At 38.3% G+C, this 22,232-nt stretch overlaps 1 long non-coding RNA gene across 1 annotated transcript in view; it reads right to left on the bottom strand.

Annotated features, from left to right (window-relative positions):
• Positions 1-21,280, bottom strand: part of LOC123330423 — a 31,677-nt gene extending 10,397 nt beyond the window's left edge. Inside the window, exon 1 of the long non-coding RNA XR_006546348.1 lies at positions 20,966-21,280. This is a non-coding gene — a long non-coding RNA (uncharacterized LOC123330423). The remainder of the gene's footprint in view (positions 1-20,965) is intronic.
• Positions 21,281-22,232: the final 952 nt, after the last annotated feature.

The following is a 22,232-nucleotide window of genomic DNA, read 5'->3' as shown; positions in this document are numbered from 1 at the left end:
TTTTTTTCTTTTCTTTTTTATAATTTTAATTTTTTAAAACCTATAATATTTTCCCTACATTTGTTCCTTTGTTTGATTTTCCTACTATTCTTTTCCCATTGCAGTTAATCTTTAATGTATATAAATCTTCATCTACATCTATTTAACTTTGCATATCTATTCTTTCTTTTCTTTCCTCTCAACATATTTATTAGTTTTGTTTTCATTGCTTTATTCTCCACTTGGCACCTTGCTATAGTTTTGATTTCCAGATTGTATGTTAGTTTTGTTCATAACTTGTAAATATAATTTTATATTCCTTTGTTCACCAGATCAATCTACTAAACTATTTTTGTTGGGTTGTTTTGACATTGCTTATGGCTGTATATGTATATGTGTATATTCCACTATTTTAATTATTATTTGCCTGATTTTGTAACTGCCATTTGTCTGGGGGTCATCTCTGATTTCTCGATTTTGGATATTTGTTTTACTCTCACTTAATGCCATAACAAGCCACTTGTGGAATCTTCATTCCTGACTAGAGATCAAGCCTTGAGCCTTTATTGTGGGAGCATTGACTCCAAGACCCTAGATTACCAGAGAACTAACCCCTAGGGAGTATCAAATAGTGAGAACTCACAGAAAGGAAACCACTTGAATACAAGACCCGGCATCACTCAACCAGTAGCACCCTGTGCACGACACCCCATCTAAACAACAACAACAACAAATACAAACCCAATCATCAGCAGACAGGATTACCACCTCACTCAGCCTTGCCCATCAGAGAAAAATCAAACAAACAAACAACAACCACAAAAACCTTAGCATAATTCTCACCCTATACAAGGCTTTACACAAACTACTGGATCAACTTTAGGAGGGCAGAAACCAAAAAGAAGAAAGAATTCAACCTTCTTCAAGGAAAGAATTAAACTTTCCTTGAAACCTGGAAAAACGAGAGACCCCAAACACCATAAGTTAAAAAAAAAAAAAAAAATGAAAGGCAGAGAAATACTACACAAATGAAGGAATAAACTAGAAACACAGAAGTCCAAATAAATGAAGAGGAAAACTACCTGAAAAAGAATTCAGAATAATGATAGTAAAGATGATTTTAAAAACCTTGAAAATAAAATGGAGACAATGCAAGAATTAATTTAAAAAGACCTAGAAGAATTAAAGAATAAACATACAGAGACAAACAACACAATTACTGAAATTAAAAATACTCTAGAAAGAATCAATAGCAGAATATCTGAAGCAGATATTTTATCCAGTAAAATGGAAGATAAAATGGTGGAAATAACTTCTGAAGAGCAGAATAAAGTAAAAAGAATGAAAAGAATTTAGGATAGTCTCAGAGACCTATGCTGCTACTGCTGCTGCTAAGTCGCTTCAGTCATGTCCGACTCTGTGTGACCCCATAGACGGCAGCCCACCAGACCTATGAGACAATATCAAATGCACCAATATTGAATTATACGGGCCCCAGAAGAGGAAGAGAAAAAGAAACGGTGTGAGAAAATGTTTGAAGAGATCATAGTTGAAAATTTTTCCACCATGGAAAAGGAAACAATCAGGTCCAAGAGGCAAAAAGGATATACAGGATATCCTGTATCCCATACAGGATAAACCCAAGGAGAAACATGGCAAGACACATACTAATCAAACTAACAAAGATTAAACACAAAGAAAGAATATTAAAAGCAGCAAGGGAGAACCAACAAGTAACATACAAGGGAAACCCCATATGCTTAACAGGAGATCTTTCAGCAGAAACTCTGCAGGCTAGAAGGGAATGGTAGGATATATTTAAAGTACTGAAAGGAAAAAATCTACAACCAAGATTACTGTACCAAACAAGGATCTCATTCAAAATTGATGGAGAAATCAAAAGCTTTTCAGACAAGCAAAAGTTAAGAGAATTCAGTACCACCAAACTAGCTTTACAACAAATGCTAAAGGGATTTATAAAGTCAAGAAATACATGAGAAGAACAAAGATCTACAAAATCAACCCCAAACAATTAAGAAAATAGTAATAGGAACATATATATCAATAATTACTTTAAATGTAAATGGTTTAAATGCTCCAATGAAAAGACACAGACTGGCTGAACGGATACAAAAACAAGACCCATATATGTGCTGTCTACAAGAAACCCACTTCAGACCTAAAAGACAGATATAGACTGAAAGTGAGAGGATGGAAAAGTATATTCCACGCAAATGGAAAGCAAAATAAAGCTGGATGAGCATCCTCATATCAGACAAAGTAGACCTTAAAATAAAGAAGATTACAAGAGATAAGGAAGGACACTACATAATGATCCAGGGATCAATCCAAGAGGAAGACATAACAACTGTAAATACCTATGCACCCAACATAGGAGCACCTCAATACATAAGACAAACACTGCTGCTGCTGCTGCTGCTAAGTCGCTTCAGTCGTGTCCGACTCTGTGCGACCCCATAGATGGCAGCCCAACAGGCTCCCCCGTCCCTGGGATTCTCCAGGCAAGAGTACTGGAGTGGGTTGCCATTTCCTTCTCCAATGCATGAAAGTGAAAAGTGAAAGTGAAGTCGCTCAGTCGTGTCCGACTCTTAGCAACCCCATGGACTGCAGCCCACCAGGCTCCTCCATCCATGGGATTTTCCAGGCAAGAGTACTGGAGTGGCTGTTGCCTTCTCCAAGACAAACACTAGCAGACGTAAAAAGAGAAATTGACAGTAACAGAATAATAGTAGGAGACTCCCCACTCACACCTATGGACAGATCATCAAAACATAAAATTAAAAAAGAAATACAAGTCTTAAATGATATATTAGATGAGATGGATCTCACTGATATCTTCAGGACATTCCATCCAAATGCAGAAGAATACACCTTCTTCCCAGGTGCACATGGAACATTCTCCAGGATAGACCACATTTTGGGTCACAAATCAAACCTCGGTAAATTTAAGAAAATTGAAATCACATCAAGCATCTTCTCCAACCACAATGCAATGAGACTGGATATCAGTCACAAGAAAAAAAACTGTAAGAAACCCAAACACATGGACATTAAACAACACGTTTCTAAATAACCAACAGGTTACTGAAGAAATCAAAAGGGAAATCAAAAAATTTCTAGAAATAAATAACAATGACAACAAGACAACTTAAAACCTATGGCATGAAGCAAAAGCACTTCTTAGAGCGATTTTTATAGCAATACAAACGTACTTCAATAAACAAGAAAAACATTGAATAGACAACCTAACTTTATACCTAAAACAACTGGAAAAAGAAGAACAACAACAAAAAAAAATTAGTAGAAGGAAAGAAATCATAAAGATCTAAGCAGAAATAAATGAAAAAGAAATGAAAGAAACAATAGTAAAGATTAATAAAACTAAAAGCTAGTTCTTTGAGAAGATAAACAAAATTGACAAACCATTAGCCAGACTCAAGAAAAAAAGAGAGAATAATCCAATCAACAAAATTAGAAATGAAAAAGGAGAGGTTAAAACAGACAATACAGAAATACAAAGGATTATAAGAGACTATTATGAACAACTATATGGCAATAAAATAGATAACCTGGAAGAAATGGACAGATTCTTAGAAAAGTTCAACCTTCCAAGACTGAACCAGGAAGAAATAGAAATTATGAACAACCCAATTACAAGCACTAAAATTGAAGCTGTGATCAAAAATCTCCCAAAAAACAAAAACCCGGGATCAGATGGGTTCACAGGAGAACTCTATCAAATACTTAGAGAAGAGCTAATGCCTATCCTTCTAAAACTCTTTCAAAAAATTGCAGAGGAAGGAACACCTCCAAACTCATTCTATGAGGCCACTATCACCCTGATACCAAAACCAGACAAAGACAGCACACAAAAAAAGAAAACTACAGGCCAATATCATGAATGAATATAGATGCAAAACTCCTCAATAAAATTTTAGCAAAGTGAATTCAGCAACACATCAAAAAGCTCACACACCATGATCAAGTTGAGTTTATTCCAGGGATGCAAGGATTCTTCAACATACACAAATCAATCAATGTGATACACCATATTAACAAGCTGAAAGATAACAATTATATGATAATCTCAATAGATGCAGAAAAAGCCTTTGACAAAATTCAGCACCCATTCATGATTAAAACTCTTCAATAAATGGGCATAGAAGGAACCTACCTCAACATAGTAAAGGCCATATATGATAAGCCTACAGCAAACATTATTCTCAATGGTGAAAAACTGAAAGCATTCCCCCTAAGATCAGGAACAAGACAAGGGTGTCCAATTTGGCACTATTATTTAACATAGTTCTGAAAGTCCTAGCTACAGCAGTCAGAGAAGAAAAAGAAATAAAAGGAATCCAGATCAGAAAAGAAGTAAAGCTCTCACTGTTTGCAGATGATATGATACTATACATAGAAAACCCTAAAGATACTATCAGAAAATTACTAGAGCTATTCAGAGAATTTAGTCACAGAATACAAAACCAATACACAGAAATCACTTGCATTCCCATACACTAACAATGAAAAATCAGAAACGGAAATTAAGGAATCACTCCTATTCACCATTACAACAAAAAGAATAAAATATCTATGAATAAACTTACCTAAAGAGACAAAAGAACTGTACACAGAAACTTATAAGACACTGATGAAAAAAATCAAAAATGAAATAAACAGATGGAGAGATATTCTGTGTTCCTGGGTAGGAAGAATCAATATTGTGAAATGACTAAACTACCAAATGTCATATACAGATTCAATGTGATCCCTATCAAATTACCAATGGCATTTTTCACAGAACTAGGACAAAAAATTTCACAATTCATATGGAAACACAAAAGACCCTGAATAGCCAAAGTGGTCTTGAGAATGAATGAAGCTGGAGGAATCAACTTTCCTGACTTCAGATTATACTACAAAGCTACAGTCATCAAGACAGTATGGTACTGGCAGAAAAACAGAAATATAGACCAACAGGACAAGATAGAAAGCCCAGAAATAAACTCAAGCACCTATGGGTACCTTATTTTTCACAAAGGATGCAAGAATATACGATGGGGCAAAGACAGCCTCTTCAATAAGTGCTGCTGGGAAAACTGGACAGCTACATGTAAAAGAATGAAATTAGAACACCTCCTAACACCATACACAAAGATAAACTCTAAATGGATTAAAGCCCTAAATGTAAGACCAGAAACTAGAAAACTCTTAGAGGAAAACATAGGCAGAATACTCAATGACATAAATCAAAGCAAGATCCTCTATGACCCACCTCCTACAGTAATGGAAATAAAAACAAAAGTAAACAAGTGGGACCTGATTCAACGTAAAACATTTTGCGCAGCAAAGGAAACTTTAAGCAAGCTGAAACGACAACCCTCAGAATGGGAGAAAATAATAGCAGATGAAACAACTGACAAAGGATTAATTTCTGAAACATACAAGCAGCTCATACAACTAAATGCCAGAAAAGCAAACAACGCAATCAAAAAGTGGGGAAAAGACCTAAACAGACATTTCTCCAAAGAAGACGTACAGATGGCTAACAGACACATGAAAAGATGCTCAACATTGCTCATTATTAGAGAAATCCAAATCAAAACTGCAAAGAGATATCACCTCTGTATCAGCCTATAGGTGTGGGATGAAGTGGGGGATGGGAGGGAGTTTCAAGAGGGAGTGGATATATGTATGCTATGCTATGCTAAGTCACTTCAGTCGTGTCCAACTCTGTGTGACCCCAGAGATGGCAGCACACCAGGCTCCCCCGTCCCCAGGATTCTCCAGGCAAGGGATAGATGTATACCTATGGCTAATTCATGTTGAGGTTTTACAGAAAACAACAAAAATCTGTAAAGCAATTATCCTTCAATTAAAAAATAAATTAATTTTAATAAAAGATGTGGAAGTCAAATAACTTATTTCACTAAGTCAAATACTCTGTGTTATCACTGACATGTGGAATCTAAAACAAAACCAAAAAAAAGTACATAACAAAAGAGAAGCAGAGTCACAGGTATAGAAAACAAACTAGCGGTTACAGTGGTGAAAAGCAAGAGGGAGCAAATCAGCAGATTGGGATTAAAAGAGACCAACTACTATGTGTAAAATAAACAAGCATTTATTATTTACACATGTTTACTGTGTGTAAAAATAAATAAAATAAATATAAATAATATAGTATACAGCACAAGGGAATATAGCCACTGTTTTCTAATAACTTTAAATGGAATATAATCTATAAAATATTGTAACTTTACATTTTACATATAAAACTAATACTGTAAATCAACAAAAATTCAAATAAATAAGCAAAGGTTCAAACAATAACAATGAAAACAGTACAGTATAAGGATCAGACATACAGATAATTTGTGAAATTAACCACTCTTGTGTTAATTAACACATCCATCACCTCATATAGTTATCAAGTCTTTTGGTGTGTATGGTGAGAACACTACTCTAATCTACTCTCTTAGCAAATTTCAAGTATATATTGCAGTATTGCTAACTATGGTCACTATGCTGTACATTAGATTTTCCATAGCTTTTTCATCTTATAACTGAAAACTCATACCCTTTGACCACTATCTCCCCAATCCCTCCACATATCCAGCCCCTTCACTCACCATTTGATGCTATTTCTCTGAATTTGACATTTTTTTTCCTTTTATACTATATTTGTTATGAATTTCAAGAAGCTTCAATAAATAAAGAATATATTTCAAGGTCAAAATTCTTTGGATTTACACCATTATGAACACTTTTTAAAGAAATAAATATAATTTATTAGCTTAATTTCAAGATATCTATATACTTACACAAAAGTGTGCATAAGGATATTTACGGATGCATTAACTGTAATAGCATGATTGCAGAAATACCACAAATATTCAAAAAATGAAAAAAATTTTGGCAAGTATGGATTTAATATTCCATTTTGTTCTGGTGTTTTGGCTGTTTTGTAATTGTTCTGTCCCTTTCTTCTTGGTTGCTCTGTTTCTTTGTGATTGGATGATTTTCTGTAGTTGCATGCTTAGATTTCTTTCGATCTATCTTTTTTATATCTACCATAGGTTTTTGCTTTGTGGTAACCAAGAGACTTCCATAAAACACCTTAGAGTTATAGCACTCTATTTTTAGTTAATGATAACTTATGTTTGAACACATTCTTAAGCTCTAGCCACCCTCAAGTTTTCTGTTTTTTATATCAAGAAAGGAGATCCAGGTTTGCTCCCTGGGTGGGGAAGACCCCCTGGAGAAGGGTATGGCAAACCATTCCATTATTCTTGCCTGGAGAAGTCCATGGACAGACCATGGGGTCGCAAAGAGTCAGGCATGACTATGTGACTAACACTTTCAGTTTCACTTTCATATCTTTTTATTTTTGTGTATACCCTAATAGATTGTTGTAGTCAAAGTTACGACTGCTACCTTTTTTTTTTAACTCATACACTTTACATCAGCATCCATATGTTTTTAAATATTTTTTAATGCTCGTACCAGATTTATTAACATTGGTGATTAACCTGCCACTATTACAATATTGGATTATAATATTAGCAGTGAGAGTTATACTTTTATATGTTTTTCTGTCACTAATTAGTACCCTTTCTCTTAGCTTAAAGAAATTTTTAAACATTATTTGTAAGGCTGTTTAATGGTAATGAACTCCATTTTTTCACTTGTCTGAAAAACTCTCTATTTCTCCTTATTCTGAAGAACATTTTGCTGGTTAGAATATTTGTGGTTGGCAGTTTTTGTCTTTCAGCACTTTGACTATATTGTGCCACTCCCTTCTGTCCTGCAAAATATCTGCTAAAAATTTGAGTCTTAATGAGAATTCCCTTGTACATAACAAATTGTATTTCTCTTGTTGCTTACAAGAGTCTCTCCTTGTTTTTAACATTTGACAATTTAATTACAGTGTGTTTCTATATGGGTTGCTTTTTTTCTCTTTATATATACATATATATATATATATATGTATTTTTTAAGTATAGTTGACTTACAATGTTTCAGGTGTACAGCAAGATGATTCATATATATATATATATATAGACATATATTATATTATTTTTAAAATTATTTTCCATCATAGGTTATTACAAGATATTGACTATAGTTCTCTTGGCTATGCAGTAAACCTTTGTTACTTGTTGCATATCTATTTTATAATTAGAAATCTAGTACTCTATTCATACTAAGTCAAACAAGTGGAATCAAAATGTCACACATTTTTTAGTTAGGCAAAAATTCAAGTTTTCTAAAATATATATATCATACATATTATTTATGTGAAAGAAAGAAAGTGAAAGTGAAATCACTCAGTTGTGTCTGACTCTTTGCGACCCCATGGACTGTAGCCTACCAGACTCCTCTGTCCATGGGATTTTCTAGGCAAGATTACTGAAGAGGATTGCCATTTCCTTCTCCAGGGGATCTTCCCAACCCAGAGAAGACATATTATTCGGAGAAGGCAATGGCAACCCACTCCAGTACTCTTGCCTGGAAAATCCCATGGATGGAGGGGCCTGGCGGGCTGCAGTCCATGGGGTCGCTAGGAGTCGGACACAACTGAGCGACTTCACTTTCACTTTTCACTTTCATGTATTGGAGAAGGAAATGGCAACCCACTCCAGTGTTCTTGCCTGGAGAATCCCAGGGACAGGGGAGCCTGGTGGGCTGCCGTCTATGGGGTCACACAGAGTCAGACATGACTGAAGCAACTTAGCATCAGCATAAAACATATTATTTATATATGTATATAAAAGCTTTTTCTACTACACTTGAAAAAGGCTTCAGAAAGAACATCAAAAAACAAAAATTAAAAGAGATGGAGAAATTGAAAAACATAAACTAAATGAAACAAGATCACTGAATATGAAACAATGAAACAAGAAAAAATGAAACAAACTAGATAAAAGTAAAAGATCATCATATAGTTCAGTTGTTTTTAAACATGACTGCTCATTAGAAGCAAGTCCAGAGCTACGGAGAAAAAAATAGCAATACCTCAGCATTTATATTTTTCAAAAACTTCCTGTATAATTCTGATATCCATCTGGATTTAAAAAATGATTACAGGTTTTTCTATTAAATTGTTTTGGTGATACAGAGTTCTATTATTTTTCTATTGACCAATCATGATACAATGATATTAAGTGAGTAACATTTACATAATCACAAGAGTAAAAAATGTCAGTATTCACAATCGATAGATAGGCAAAAAATAAAAGATAATTACAATTGCAAGCCATAAGGGGAACATGATTAACTTAACAATATAAAATAATTACATACAATTTGGGGGTTCAAGTAGAGTGATGTGGTAAGTGGAAGTGCATACATGGACATATTTTTATCTGCCCAGCCACTCTATGTCTTTTGTTGGTTCATTTAATCCACTTACATTTAAGTAATTATCAATATATATGATTGACCAAACTTAATTGTTCAGGGTTTATTTTCTGCGGGTCTTTTCCTTCTCTTGTGCTTCCTGCCTAGAGAAGTTCCTTTAGCATTTGTTGTAAAGCTGGTTTGGTGGTTCTGAATTCTCTTAATTTTGGCTTGTCTGGAAAGCTTTTGATTTCTCCATCAAATTTGAATGAGAGTCTTCCTAAGTAGAGTATTCTTGGTTGTAGGTTCTTCCCTTTCATCACTTTAAATATATTGAGCTATTTTCTTCTGGCTTGTAGAGTTTCTCGCCTGATGGGAGTTCCCTTGTATATTATTTATCATTTTTTCCCTTGTCTTGGTGTGTTCCTCCTTGGGTTTATCCTGCCTGTGCTTCCTGGACTTGGTTGACTATTTCCTTTCCCATGTTAGGGAAGTTTTCAGCTATTATCTCTTCATATATTTTCTCAGGTCCTTTCTCTCTCTCTTCTCCTCCTGAGACGCCTATAATGTGAATGTTGGTGCACTTGATGTTGTTCCAGAGGCCTCTTAGGCCTTTTCATTCTTTTTTCTATATTCTGTTCGGCAGCAGTGATTTCCACCATTCTGTCTTCCAGGTCATTCATCCACTCTTCTGCCTCAGTTATTCTGCTATTGATTCCTTCCACTGTATTATTCATCTCTGTTTGTTCTTTAGTTCTTGTAGGTCTTTGGTAAGCATTTCTTACATCTTGTCCATTGTTTTCCCAAGATCCTGTATCATCTTGACTATCGTTATTCTGAATTCTTTTTCTAGAAGATTGCCTATCTCCACTTCATTTAACTGTTTTTCTGAGGTTTTACCCTGTCTGTTCATCTGGACATAATTTTCTGCTTTTTCATTGTGATTGCATGCATGCTAAGTTGCTTCAGTCATGTCTGACTCTTTGCAACTCCATGAACTGCAGCCCGCCAGGCTCCTCTGTCCATGGGGTTCTCCAGGCAAGAATACTGGAGTGGGTGCATGTAATTAACTTTCTATAATATGGTTTTCATTTTAGCTGCTGTGAGACTGTACTTCTTCTTGCTTTTTCTGTCTGTCCTCCTATGGATGAGGTTAAGAGGTTTGTGTAAGCTTCCTGATGGGAGGGACTGGTTTTGTTCTGTCACTCAGTCATGTCCGACTATTTGTGACCTCATGGACTGCAGAACACCAGGCTTTGCTGTCCTTCACCAACTCCCAAAGTTTGCTCAAACTCATGTCCATTGAGTTGGTGATGCCATCCAACCATCTCATCCTCTATCATCCCCTTCTCCATCTGCTTTCAATCTTTTCCCAGTGTTGTCTAATCAGTTGGCTCTTTCCATCAGATGACCAAAGTATTGGAGCATCAGCTTCAACTCACTCCTTCCAATGAATATTCAGGGTTGATTTCCTTTAGGACTGACTGGTTTAATCTCCTTGCAGTGCAAGGCAGTCTCAAGAGTCTTCTCCAACACCACAGTTCAAAAGCATCAATTCTTCAGCTCTCAGATTTCTTTATGGTCCAACTCTCAAATCCATACATGACTATTGGAAAACCCATAAATTTGACTATACAATCTTTGTCAGCAAAGTAATATCTCTGCTTTTTAATATGCTGTCTAGTTTGGTCATAGCTTTTCTTACGAGGAACAAGTGTCTTTAATTTCATGGTTGCAGTCATCATATGCAGTGATTTTGGAGCCCAAGAAAATAGTCTGTCACTGTTTCCATTGTTTCCCCATCTATTTACCAGGAAGTGATGGGACTTGATGCCATGATCTTAGTTGTTGGTTTTTTTTTTTTTTTTCAATTGAAGGATAATTGCTTTACAGAATTTCATTTTTTGTCAAACCTCAACATGAATCAGCCATAGGTATACTTCCTCCCCATCCCACCCATCTAGGTTTATACAGAACTCCTGTTTGAGTTTCCTGAGCCATACAGCAAATTCCCATTGACTATCTGTCTATTTTACATATGACAATGTAAGTTTCTGTGTTACTCTTTCCATATATCTCACCCTCTCCTCCCCTCTGGCCATGATCTTAATTTTTTGAATGTTGAGTTTTAAGCCAGCTTTTTCACTCTCCTCTATGACTTTCATCAACAGGCTCTTTAGTTCCTCTTCACTTTCTGCCATAAGGGTGGTGTCATCTGCATATCTGAGGTTATTGATATTTCTCCTAGCAATCTTGATTACAGCTTGTGCTTCATACTGCCTGGCATTTCAGTGAGTACTCTGCATGTAAGTTAAATAAGCAGGGTGACAATATGCAGCCTTGATGTCCTCCTTTACCAATTTGGAACAAGTCTGTAGTTCCATGTCCAGTTCTAACTGTTGCTTCTTACTGGAGAAGGGAATGGCAAACTACTTCAGTATTCTTCCCTTGAGAACCCCATGAACAATATGAAAAGACAAAAAACGATGGGAGGGGCTGGATGGGAAAGACCAGGTCTTGCTCTGCTCTCAGATCCTTGATCAGTAAAGCTTTAATCCAATTATCTGCTGATGAGTGGAGTTGTGCTCCCTCCCCATTAGTTGTTTGGCCTGAGGCGACTCAGCCCTGGGTTCTAGGGTAAGGTTAATGGCAAACTCCAAGAGGGTTTACTCCAAGGGGTACTTTCCCAGCCTGTTGCTTCCAGTGCCCCCATTCCTGTGCTGAGCCCTTGCTGACCCACACCTCTACAGGAGGCCCTCCAACACTAGCAGGTAGTTTTGGTTCAGTCTCCTGTGGGGTCATTGCTCCTTTCTTTCAGGTCTTGGTGTGTGTGAGATTTTGTTTACAGTGGAGTCTGTTTCCCCCAGTCCTGTAGAAGTCCTATAATCAAATCCTGCTGGCCTTCAAGGTCATAGTCCCTCAGGATTCCCAGTTCCTTTGTTGGATCTGCAAACTGGGATGCCTGACTCGGTGTTCACAACAGTGGGAGAATTTCTTTGGTATTATTATTCTCCAGTTTATGGGTCACCCAACCAGGGGGTATGGGATTTGATTTTATCATGATTGCACTTCTCCTACAGTCTCGCTGTGGCTTCTTTGTCTTTGGATGTGGGTTATCTTTTTTTGGTGGGTTCTAGCATCCTCCTTTCGATGGCTGGTCAATAGCTAGTTGCAGTTTTGGTGTTCTCGCAGGAGTAGATGAGTGTGCATCCTTCTACTCCACCATCTTGAACCAGAAGCCTATGTGGTTCTCTTTGGATTCATCTTATTTGGAACATCTTCTGGGCTTCCTAAATCTGGATGTCTGTTTGTTTTTTTTTTTTTTTCCAAGTTAGGAAAGTTTTCAGCCATTATTTCTTCCAGTTTTATCCTCCTTTTTCTCTCTACTCTTCTGGGACCCCTACAATGTAAAAATTTGTCCACATGATTTTTCCCCATAAGATCTTAAAGCTATCTTCACTCTTTTCTTTTTTTTTCTTTTTCTCTTCTGATTGAATGAAATCTTTTTTCATGTTGGATAAACCTTTATTCCGCTTGACCTAGTCTATTTTTGATAACTTCTATTGAACTTTCTAGTTCAGTTATTATGTTTTTCAGTGCTTGATTTCTGTTTGGTAGTTTCTTTTATTTCCTGTCTCTGCTGAAATTCTCACTTTGTTTATTCATTGTTCTTCAGATCTTAGTGGGTATCTTTATAACAGTTACTTTGAACTCTTTATTAAATAAATCACTATCTCCATTTCATTAAGGTCTATTTCTGAGGTTTTATCTTAGGTATGGAAATACATTTCTCTTTCTTCAATTTCTTGATTCTCTGTGGTGATTTCTGTGCATTAGATAAAGCAGCTGCCTCTTCCCATCTTGATAGAGTAACCTGGGATAGGAGATAAACCATGCCATTCAACTCTGTCCTAGCTCCTTGTTGGCTCTCAAACCTTTGTGAATGTCCAAACTTCCTTCTTTGTTCTTAGTGGTTCCTAGTATTTGAGAGTGTACAAAGATCTTTCAGTGTCTCAAAGGGGAGGTTCTCATTCAGTACCTAAATTCAGACTGACTGGAACCCAGACTCTCAGGCAGCAGATTTAATATATATATAATATGCCTCTTTCAGAACATGACTGGAAGATGCTATTTTTGTCTGCTACCTCTGTATATATCCCTAAGATTATGGACAGTTAAGAACTGTTTCTGTATTTGCTACCATCCAGTTGAACCTGTGGACACCAGATGCACCAGTTATCAGATTCAGGGATGTGTCCTCTCTGCAGCAGCCCCATAAATGTAGGGGCTTCAGCTAGGTGCACGAGCTCCTTTCACAGAGACACCCGGGACCTGGGGTGGGGCGGGGGGTCAGCATGAAAAATGTGCATGCTGGACCCCAGTCTCTGAGGAAGACTATGGTCATACCCTAGATGTGTGCTAAATTAGAAGCCTGCCCTTCAGGCCATGGATTTTGTGGTCTAAAATTAGGTTTCTTTCATGGAAAGACTTGACATTTCAGGCTGCTGCCTCTGTGCTATGTCCTGGTGTTTAAGGATTGTATCACTGTTAGAGTCCTATGAGGAAGTCCTCTGGCCACCAGAGCCAGGCTACCAAGGGTGCATCCCCTATGTAGTAGCCAAAATAGCCAGGGTGCCAGACACGTATACAGGCCCCTTGCCAAGTGATCCCAGAGTCCTGGAGCAAAGCAGAGGGAAAGAACAAAAGTGGTGCCCACCAGTCATTCCAGTCTATGAAAAGGATGCAGTCATCCCCTGGATGTGAGTTAAGAGAAGCCTGCCCCTCAGGCCATAGGTTTTAAGATGTGCAAATAGGCCTCTTTCCTGAAGAAACTGGATGTGTCACCCTGCAGCCTCTCTGCTGAGCCCTGGGGTGAGAGTCACTGTGAGTCCTCATGAGGCTGTTAAGAACTGTGTCTTAGTTTCACACGGCCTGTGCATCTTGGGTCACAAACACCATCGGCTCTCAGAGCTGGATGTTTTGGGAGACCATGTCTCATGTGAAAGTCCTTTAAGTTGGGGCCCCAGATGTGGGATCCGAACCCTTCGTTCCCCAAGGGAGAGCTGGGAGCCTGAGTTCCCTCCCAGCTGTGTGCTACCATCACAGGGGCAGGCTTATGGTGACATTGTGTCTCAGCCCTTCCTACTGTTTCCATGTTGGTTTTCTCATTTGCTTGCTGTGAAGGAGTCATGCAACTCACTTCTGGATTTCCTTCTGCGAGAACTGCTTAATATGCTGCTGTAGATTCAGTGTGTCTCTGGCAGGAGATGACTCCAGGAACCTCCCATGTGACCTTCTTGAACTGAACTCTCCCAATCTCTGGAATTTTAAGAAAAAATTTAAACATTCCCATGTAAGTTATTTTCTAGAGTTAACGTTAAATCTTTAAAGAACACTTCAGTATTCAAAGGCCATTTCCAATTTATGTGTTTATCAAGTTTGTAATCTTATGTAAATTATATGACTATTTGATATAATTGATTTTATTTCTATTTTCTTTTTGAACACTTTAAATCTTTATTAGCCAATTGGGGCATATCAGCCGTATTTAATTATAATCAGTTATTATATATACTGTACCATTTGATCTTATCATTAAAGTAAATTCAGTATGACTCTGCTTTTGAACACTGGAATCTATACTCTGGAAATGTGCTCATTTGCCCATAATGTAGGTCCTGATGATCCAAGGCCACAAAGCTAGGATCACAGAGGTAATTACACATAGTCCCCACTGTGAGAAACACTGTAGGGATTTCTCTGTGGCAGAGACCAAAGGCAAGCTTCTCAGTTCAGTTCATTTGCTCAGTCGTGTCCGACTCTTTGTGACCCCATGGATTGCAGCACACCAGCCTTCTCTGTCCATCACCAACTCCCAGATTTCACTCAAACTTATGTCCATCAAGTCAGTGATGCCATCCAACCATCTCATCCTCTGTCATCCCCTTCTCCTCCTGCCTTCAATCTTTTCCAGCATCAGGGTCATTTCCAGTGAGTCAGTTCTTTGCATCAGGTAGCCAAATCATTGGAGCTTCAGCATCAATCCTTCTAATGAATATTCAGGACTGATTTCCTTTAGGGCTGACTGGTTTGATCTCCCTGCAGTGCAAGGCACTCTAAAGAGTCTTCTCCAACACCACAGTTCAAAAGCATCAGTTCTTCAGCTCTCAGATTTCTTTATGGTCCAACTCTCAAATCCATACATGACTACTAGAAAACCATAAATTTGACTATACAATCTTTGTTGGCAAAGTAATGTCTCTGCTTTTTAATATTCTGTCTAGGTTAGTCATAGCTTTTCTTCTGAGGAATAAGTGTCTTTTAATTTCATGGCTGCAGTCACCACATTCAGTGATTTTGGAGCCCAAGAAAATAGCCTGTCACTGTTTCCATTGTTTCCCCATCTATCTGCCATGAAGTGATGGGACTTGATTCCTTAATCTTAGTTTTTTGAATGTTGAGTTTTAAGCCAGTTTTTTCTCTCACTTCTTTCACTTTCATCAAGAGGCTCTTTAGTTCCTCTTCACTTTTTACCATAAGGGTGGCATATTTGAGGTTACTGATATTTCCCCCGGCCACTGCTGAGTTTGTGCTTCATCCAGCCCAGCATTTCATATGATGTACTCTGCATATAAGTTAAATAAGCAGGGTGACAATATACAGCCTTGACATGTTCCTTTCCAGTCCACTGTTCCATGTCTGGTTCTAACTGCTGCTTTTTGACCTACATACAGATTTCTCAGTAGGCAGGTCAGGTGGTCTGGTATTCCCATCTCTTGAAGAATTTTCCACAGTTTGTTGTGATCCACACAATCAAACGCTTTGGCATAGTCAATAAAGCAGAAATAGATATTTTTCTGGAACTCTCTTGCTTTTTTGGTGATCCAAGGGATGTTGGCAATTTGATCTCTGGTTCCTCTGCCTTTTCTAAAACCAGCTTGAACGTTTCATGTACTGTTGAAGCCTATCTTGGAGAATTCTGAGCATTACTTTGCTTGCGTGTGAGATGAGTGCAATTGTGCGGTAGTTTGAGCAATCTTTGGCATTGCCTTTCTTTGGGATTGGAATGAAAACTGATCTTTTCCAGTCCTGTGGCCACTGCTGAGTTTTCCAAATTTGCTGGCATATTGAGTGCAGCACTTTCACAGCATCATCTTTTAGGATTTGGAATAGCTCAACTGGAATTCCATCACCTCCACTAGCTTTGTAGTTATGCTTCCTAAGACCCCCTTGACTTCACATTCCAGGATGCCTGGCTCTAGGTGAGTGATCACACCATTTAAATTATCTGGGTCCTTAAGATTTTTTTTTTATAGTTCTTCTGTATATTCTTGCCACCTCTTCTCAGTATCTTCTGCTTCTGTTAAGTCTATACTGTTTCTGTTCTTTACCGTGCCCATCTTTGCATGAAATGTTCCCTTGGTATCTCTAAGTTTCTTGAAGAGGTATCTAATCTTCCCCATTCTATTGTTGTCCTCTATTTCTTGGCATTGATCACTTAGGAAGGCTTAGGAAGATCGCCAGGATGAAAAGGCAAAAAGATGTGACAGTGAAAGATGAACTCCCCATGTCGGTAGGTGTCCAGTATGCTACTGGAGAAGAGTAGAGAAATAACTCCAGAAAGAATGAAGAGAGGGAGCCAAAGTGAAAACAACACCCAGTTGTAGATATGACTGGTGATGAATGTAAAGTCCAATGCTGTAAAGAACAATATTGCATAGGAACCTGGAATGTTAGATCCATGAATCAAGGTAAATTGCAAGTGGTCAAACAGGATATGGCAAGGATGAACATCAACATTTTAGGAATCAGTGAACTAAAATGGACCGAAATGGATGAATTTAATTCAGATGACCGTTATATCTACTACAGTGGGCAAGAATCCCTTAGAAGAAATGGAGTAGCCATCATAGTCAACAAAAGAGTCCAAAATGCAGTACTTGGATGCAGTCTCAAAAACGACAGAATGATCTCTGTTCATTTCCAAGGCAAACCATTCAATATCACAGTAATAGAAGTCTATGCCCCAACCACTAATGCTGAAGAAGCTGAAGTTGAATGGTTCTGTGATGACCTATAAGACCTTCTAGAACTAATACCCAAAACAGATGTCCTTTTCATCCTAGGGAACTAGAATGCAAAAGTAGGAAGTCAAGAGATACATGGAGTAACAGGTAAGTTTGGCCTTGGAATACAAAATGAAGCAGGGCAAAGGCTAACCAAGTTTTGCCAAGAGAATGCACCGGTCATAGCAAACACCCTTTCCAACATGAGACGACTCTACACATGGACATCACCAGACGTTTGTTACTGAAATCAGACTGATTATATTCTTTGCAGCAGGAGATGAAGAAGCTCCATATAATCAGCAAAAACAAGAGTGGGAGCTGACTGTGGGTCAGATCATGAACTCCTTATTGCCAAATTCAGACTTAAATTTAAGAAAGTAGGGAAAACCACTAGATCATTCAGGTATAACCTAAATCAAATCCCTTACAATTATACAGTGGAAGTGACAAATCAATTCAAGGGTTGATAGACAGAGGGCCTGAAGATCTATGGACGGAGGTTCATGACATTGTACAGGAGGTGGTGACCAAGACCATCTCCAAGAAAAAGAAATGCAAAAAGGCAAAATGGTTGTCTGAGGAGGCCTTACAAATAGCTGAGAAAAGACGTGAAGCAAAAGGCAAAGGAGAAAAGGAAAGATATACCCACTTGAATTGAGAGTTCCAAAGAATAGCAAGGAGAGATAAGAAAGCCTTCCTCAGTGATCACTGCAAAGCTTCTCACTAAAGGCATTTGTAACATGCTGACAAATAACCATGAAGTGTACTTACAAGAGATGTGAGAAAGCCTGAAGGGCACAACTGATGGGCACCAAAGACTAGTTAAATGGGTTGGTTTAGTTTTTATTTCCTACTTACTGATGAGAATATGCAAACAGCACCAACAGAAACTTTGAGGGTTTTTTTCTCACTGGATTCCATCACTGAAAAGAATCACAGAATTTTTCCCTGAAGATATCTTTAGAGATCAGCTAGATCAACACCACCTCCTTTCTAGTTTTATTTCACACTTTGTTTACCCATTTACCAGCATGGACAGATCCCTCCATTTAAAATTTTCCAAACATATAAACACTGGTGTGGGAATATCCAATCTGAAAGTTACACAGGATGTTCTCATCATATATTATGTGATCCATTTGTGTCTTTCCTCCTTAAAGTTCCAAGGCAAAAAGCACATTAAATATTTGATTCTGAGCGACCTCAATGCTAAGGGAGCATGGTGTGTTGTGGGGTGGAGAAAAGGCAAAACTAATCGGCCTGTGCATGAATCCAAGGGCTGAAGGAGGTGCAGGAGCAGAGGACAGACTCGTGTCCTCCCATCCCTCAGTGGATCTCAGAAGATGGGCAGAGGGCTCATCACATGGAGAAGCAGGAGAGGAGCTGGCTGCTACAACAGACCCTCAGTCTTTTAAAAAATAAATATTGTGTCACAGAGCACGGGTTTGAGTTCCCTGCATCATAGAGCAAATTCCCACTTGCTCTCTACTGGGGTGGGATGGGTGGGAACTGGTAGGGAGGTTGAAGAGGTAAGGCACACATGTATATCTATGACTGATTCATGTTGATATATGGCAGAAACCAAGACAATATTGTAAAGCAATTATCCTCCAATTAAAAATAAATAATTTTTTTTTAATATCATGGTCAACTTTCTTCTGATCCTATTGCTATCATTTGATGGAAGAGCATTGAACGTCATGCCCTTTCTCCCACCACCGCTGTCCTTGCTGAGCAGCAGGGAAGGTGTCCGGCAGAGCCATGGCTGGAGGTCAAGAGTAGCCTGACAGTGGTTAGGGGATTTCAGGTGCTGATTTCAGTTCTGATTCAACCTTCTGGTGTTACCTAGAGAAAGACCCAACCCTCCTGGCCTCAGTTTCCTTACTTGGTTACCTAAGATTAGACAAGTGACCTCAGTAAGACCCCTTCCAGCTTGAACACCCTGTGATTACACATGTCAGCGTCTCCTGACTATAGCCTTGCATTATCATGTTACCAAAATGGGATCACTGAAACTTGAGTCCCGTGGGTCCCTGCCTGAGTGTAGCACAAGGACCTCAGGGGAGTCCAATGTCTCCTCTAAAGCTGTCACCTAAAATGAGGTTCGTCGGAAGCTGTACCTCTGATAAGGTTTAAGAGCATGTCTGTATACTGCATACCTGAGATACAATTCATTCATTCAGTAGATACAAATGCCTGGTTCAGGTGGAAGCTGGGGTAGGAAGATGAAAAGCAGCTGGGTAGAGACAGCTTGTGCCGTGTGAGAGGCAGAAAGGATATGGGAGGGAGCGCTGGGGGTGGGGTGGGGGTAGGCAGAGTGAGGACCTGTCTGCCAGAATTTGGAGCTTCCCAGGAAGGCTCACAGCCTCGGAGCAGAGGCAGGAGCTTCAGCGTCTGTAAGATGGTGGTGAGCAAAGAGCATTTGCAGGCAAAGGGACTGGTTTGATAAAGGGAGACTGAAGGGCATTGCTGTTTAAGGAAACCCTGGGAAATGTACTCCAGCTGGAATGTAGGGTGTAGGGTGACAGCTGTCGACAACAGCCAGCATGGAGAGGGCTTCAGGCAGGAGAGGCTTGGGCTTGTTTCTAGGAAGGAGATGGCAGCAGCACGGAGGATAGAGGGGAATGGGCAAAGGCTGGAGGGGGGCCTGGAGCAGGGGCTCCAGCGAGCAGATAACCAGTTCATCCAGCTCACACCACTGGCCACTTGCAAGACAAAGCCTGGATTACATTTACACATTCATCTGCTCTTGTCAGCGGTAGATACAGAGGTGCAGAGTGATTTTCCTGAAGTCATCATGAGACTCAGCCAAATTTCTAGACGAATGGTGACTGTTTTATTACAGAAGTAAGACCATCATGATTTTTACTGTACAATTTCCTGCAGAAACTCATAACCAGCTCCTGTCCCTGTTGTAACCCACACCCACAGGGAAGGCTCCCAGGATAGCAGTTTATTTCACCATCACTATGCTCTTCCCTCTACTGCCGGCCTTGCCTGAACACTGGCCATCTGGGCACTGGGCAACTTTGTTAGAAAAGTGACAGATATAATTTTCAGGCTTCATTTTTGTTTTTATGAGGACTATCCAAGCTGATTAATTTCACAGAATCACATAAGTGTATAGAAAACTTGGATCCGGAGCAAATAGGAAAATTTAACTCAAATTCCCATGTCTTCCTACTAGGTTCCAAATCCTTTTCTTAACAACAACTCAAAAAACCTGATAGTCTGAGATCACTGCAACCCTGGGAGAAATCTCTAAAATACCAGATGAAACAGCACTTTCAGATTTCTGCAGCAAGTCAGCCCCTCCAGCACCCCTTGCCTTGGGATCTCATAACGCTTCATGAAAGCAAAACTCATTAAGGCTCCTTTTTGTAAAGTGGGCACATTATTATTCTCATTTCTCACACTGACAAAGCAAAGCAGAGAAATGTTTGCAGTTTCTTGTCCAAGGTCAATTCTAGTGACAAAACCAGAAACACAGCTCAGCGATACGCCCTCAACAACTATCAAGTTCTGTACATTCAAGTAAAGCAGGATTAACTTACCCAAAACCAGAGTAAATGGCATTTCAGAACAGAAATGAGAATGTGAGCTGCTTCTTCCCCAAGCACCAGTCGACCTTCCTGGCCCAAGGATTTGGTCTGATTATTATCTAAACAGGACGGTAAACACATTCCAGGCCACATCAGCCTTCAAATGTTACTGAAGGAGCCTAGTCTGTAAATAAAGCACACCTGCTCCTGCCACAGAGGGGAGGCGAGGATGGAGAGGACTTTTAATGAACACGAGAGAGAAAGTGAAACAGCTGCAAGTGAAGTCAACGACTTGAGTAAAAAACATATATATGATATACAAGACACAAATAGGTATGATATATGCTATGGGTAACAAATGTGTCTATAATTATATATGTGATACATAAGATAAGGATATCTCATATATGCTGTATGAAATATATTTGTGTATAAAATATATATAATATTACATATGTTATCATCATACTCATGTTTATAAATAACATACACATCATACATTTACATATTTTATATATTGTATACTATATATGACGTATGAGTGTTATATATGTTTATATAAATATACTATATATTTGTGTAAATATATCTTATGCCTGTTACATACTTATAAAACAATGAAATTTAAGACACAGAATGCCCATGTATCAGTAAGTCCATTGAAAATCTAGCATGAAATTCAATAATATACATCCTGATATTTAACATACAAAAGACTTAATGCCACAATACTGGACTTCCTATGAGAAAGGAAATATGTGAATGTTTTTAAGGATTATTTTAACTCTATAATTATGAGATCTGCACTTTAAAATGTATTTCTAAAATAAGAGAACTATCATGTTGAAAAATGAGAGTTTGGTTGGTCAGGTAATAGGGAACTGTGTTTTGAAGAAGACAACTAGTTTCTTCAAATGAGGCCAACTTCTCCTCACAAGTGGAAATCTAAGAAGAGATGGTAAAACTGTTTAGGAAGAAACAGTCTGTACATAAATTTTATGTACTAGAGTAGGTGAAATACAATATTATTGAACCATGTATGCTATGGATAGGAAAGAAAGATGGCTTTGAATTTTAAGAATTGAGCTGATGCCTCTTTGTGTGTGGTGTTAACCAGAAGCTAATGTAGGAAAATGAACACGTAACTAACAGAGAGCAATAGGCATATGACAAGTCTAAGTATCATGTGTAGCTATACATTTCTTTCTGGTCTTTACAAAATAGCTTAACAAACTAATATGAACTAAGAGAAAATTAAACTTCTTAAATACAGTATACA

Source organism: Bubalus bubalis, chromosome 2, assembly GCF_019923935.1.
Source record: "Bubalus bubalis isolate 160015118507 breed Murrah chromosome 2, NDDB_SH_1, whole genome shotgun sequence".
NCBI lineage: Eukaryota > Metazoa > Chordata > Mammalia > Artiodactyla > Bovidae > Bubalus > Bubalus bubalis.
This window is presented reverse-complemented; position numbering and strand designations above follow the sequence as displayed.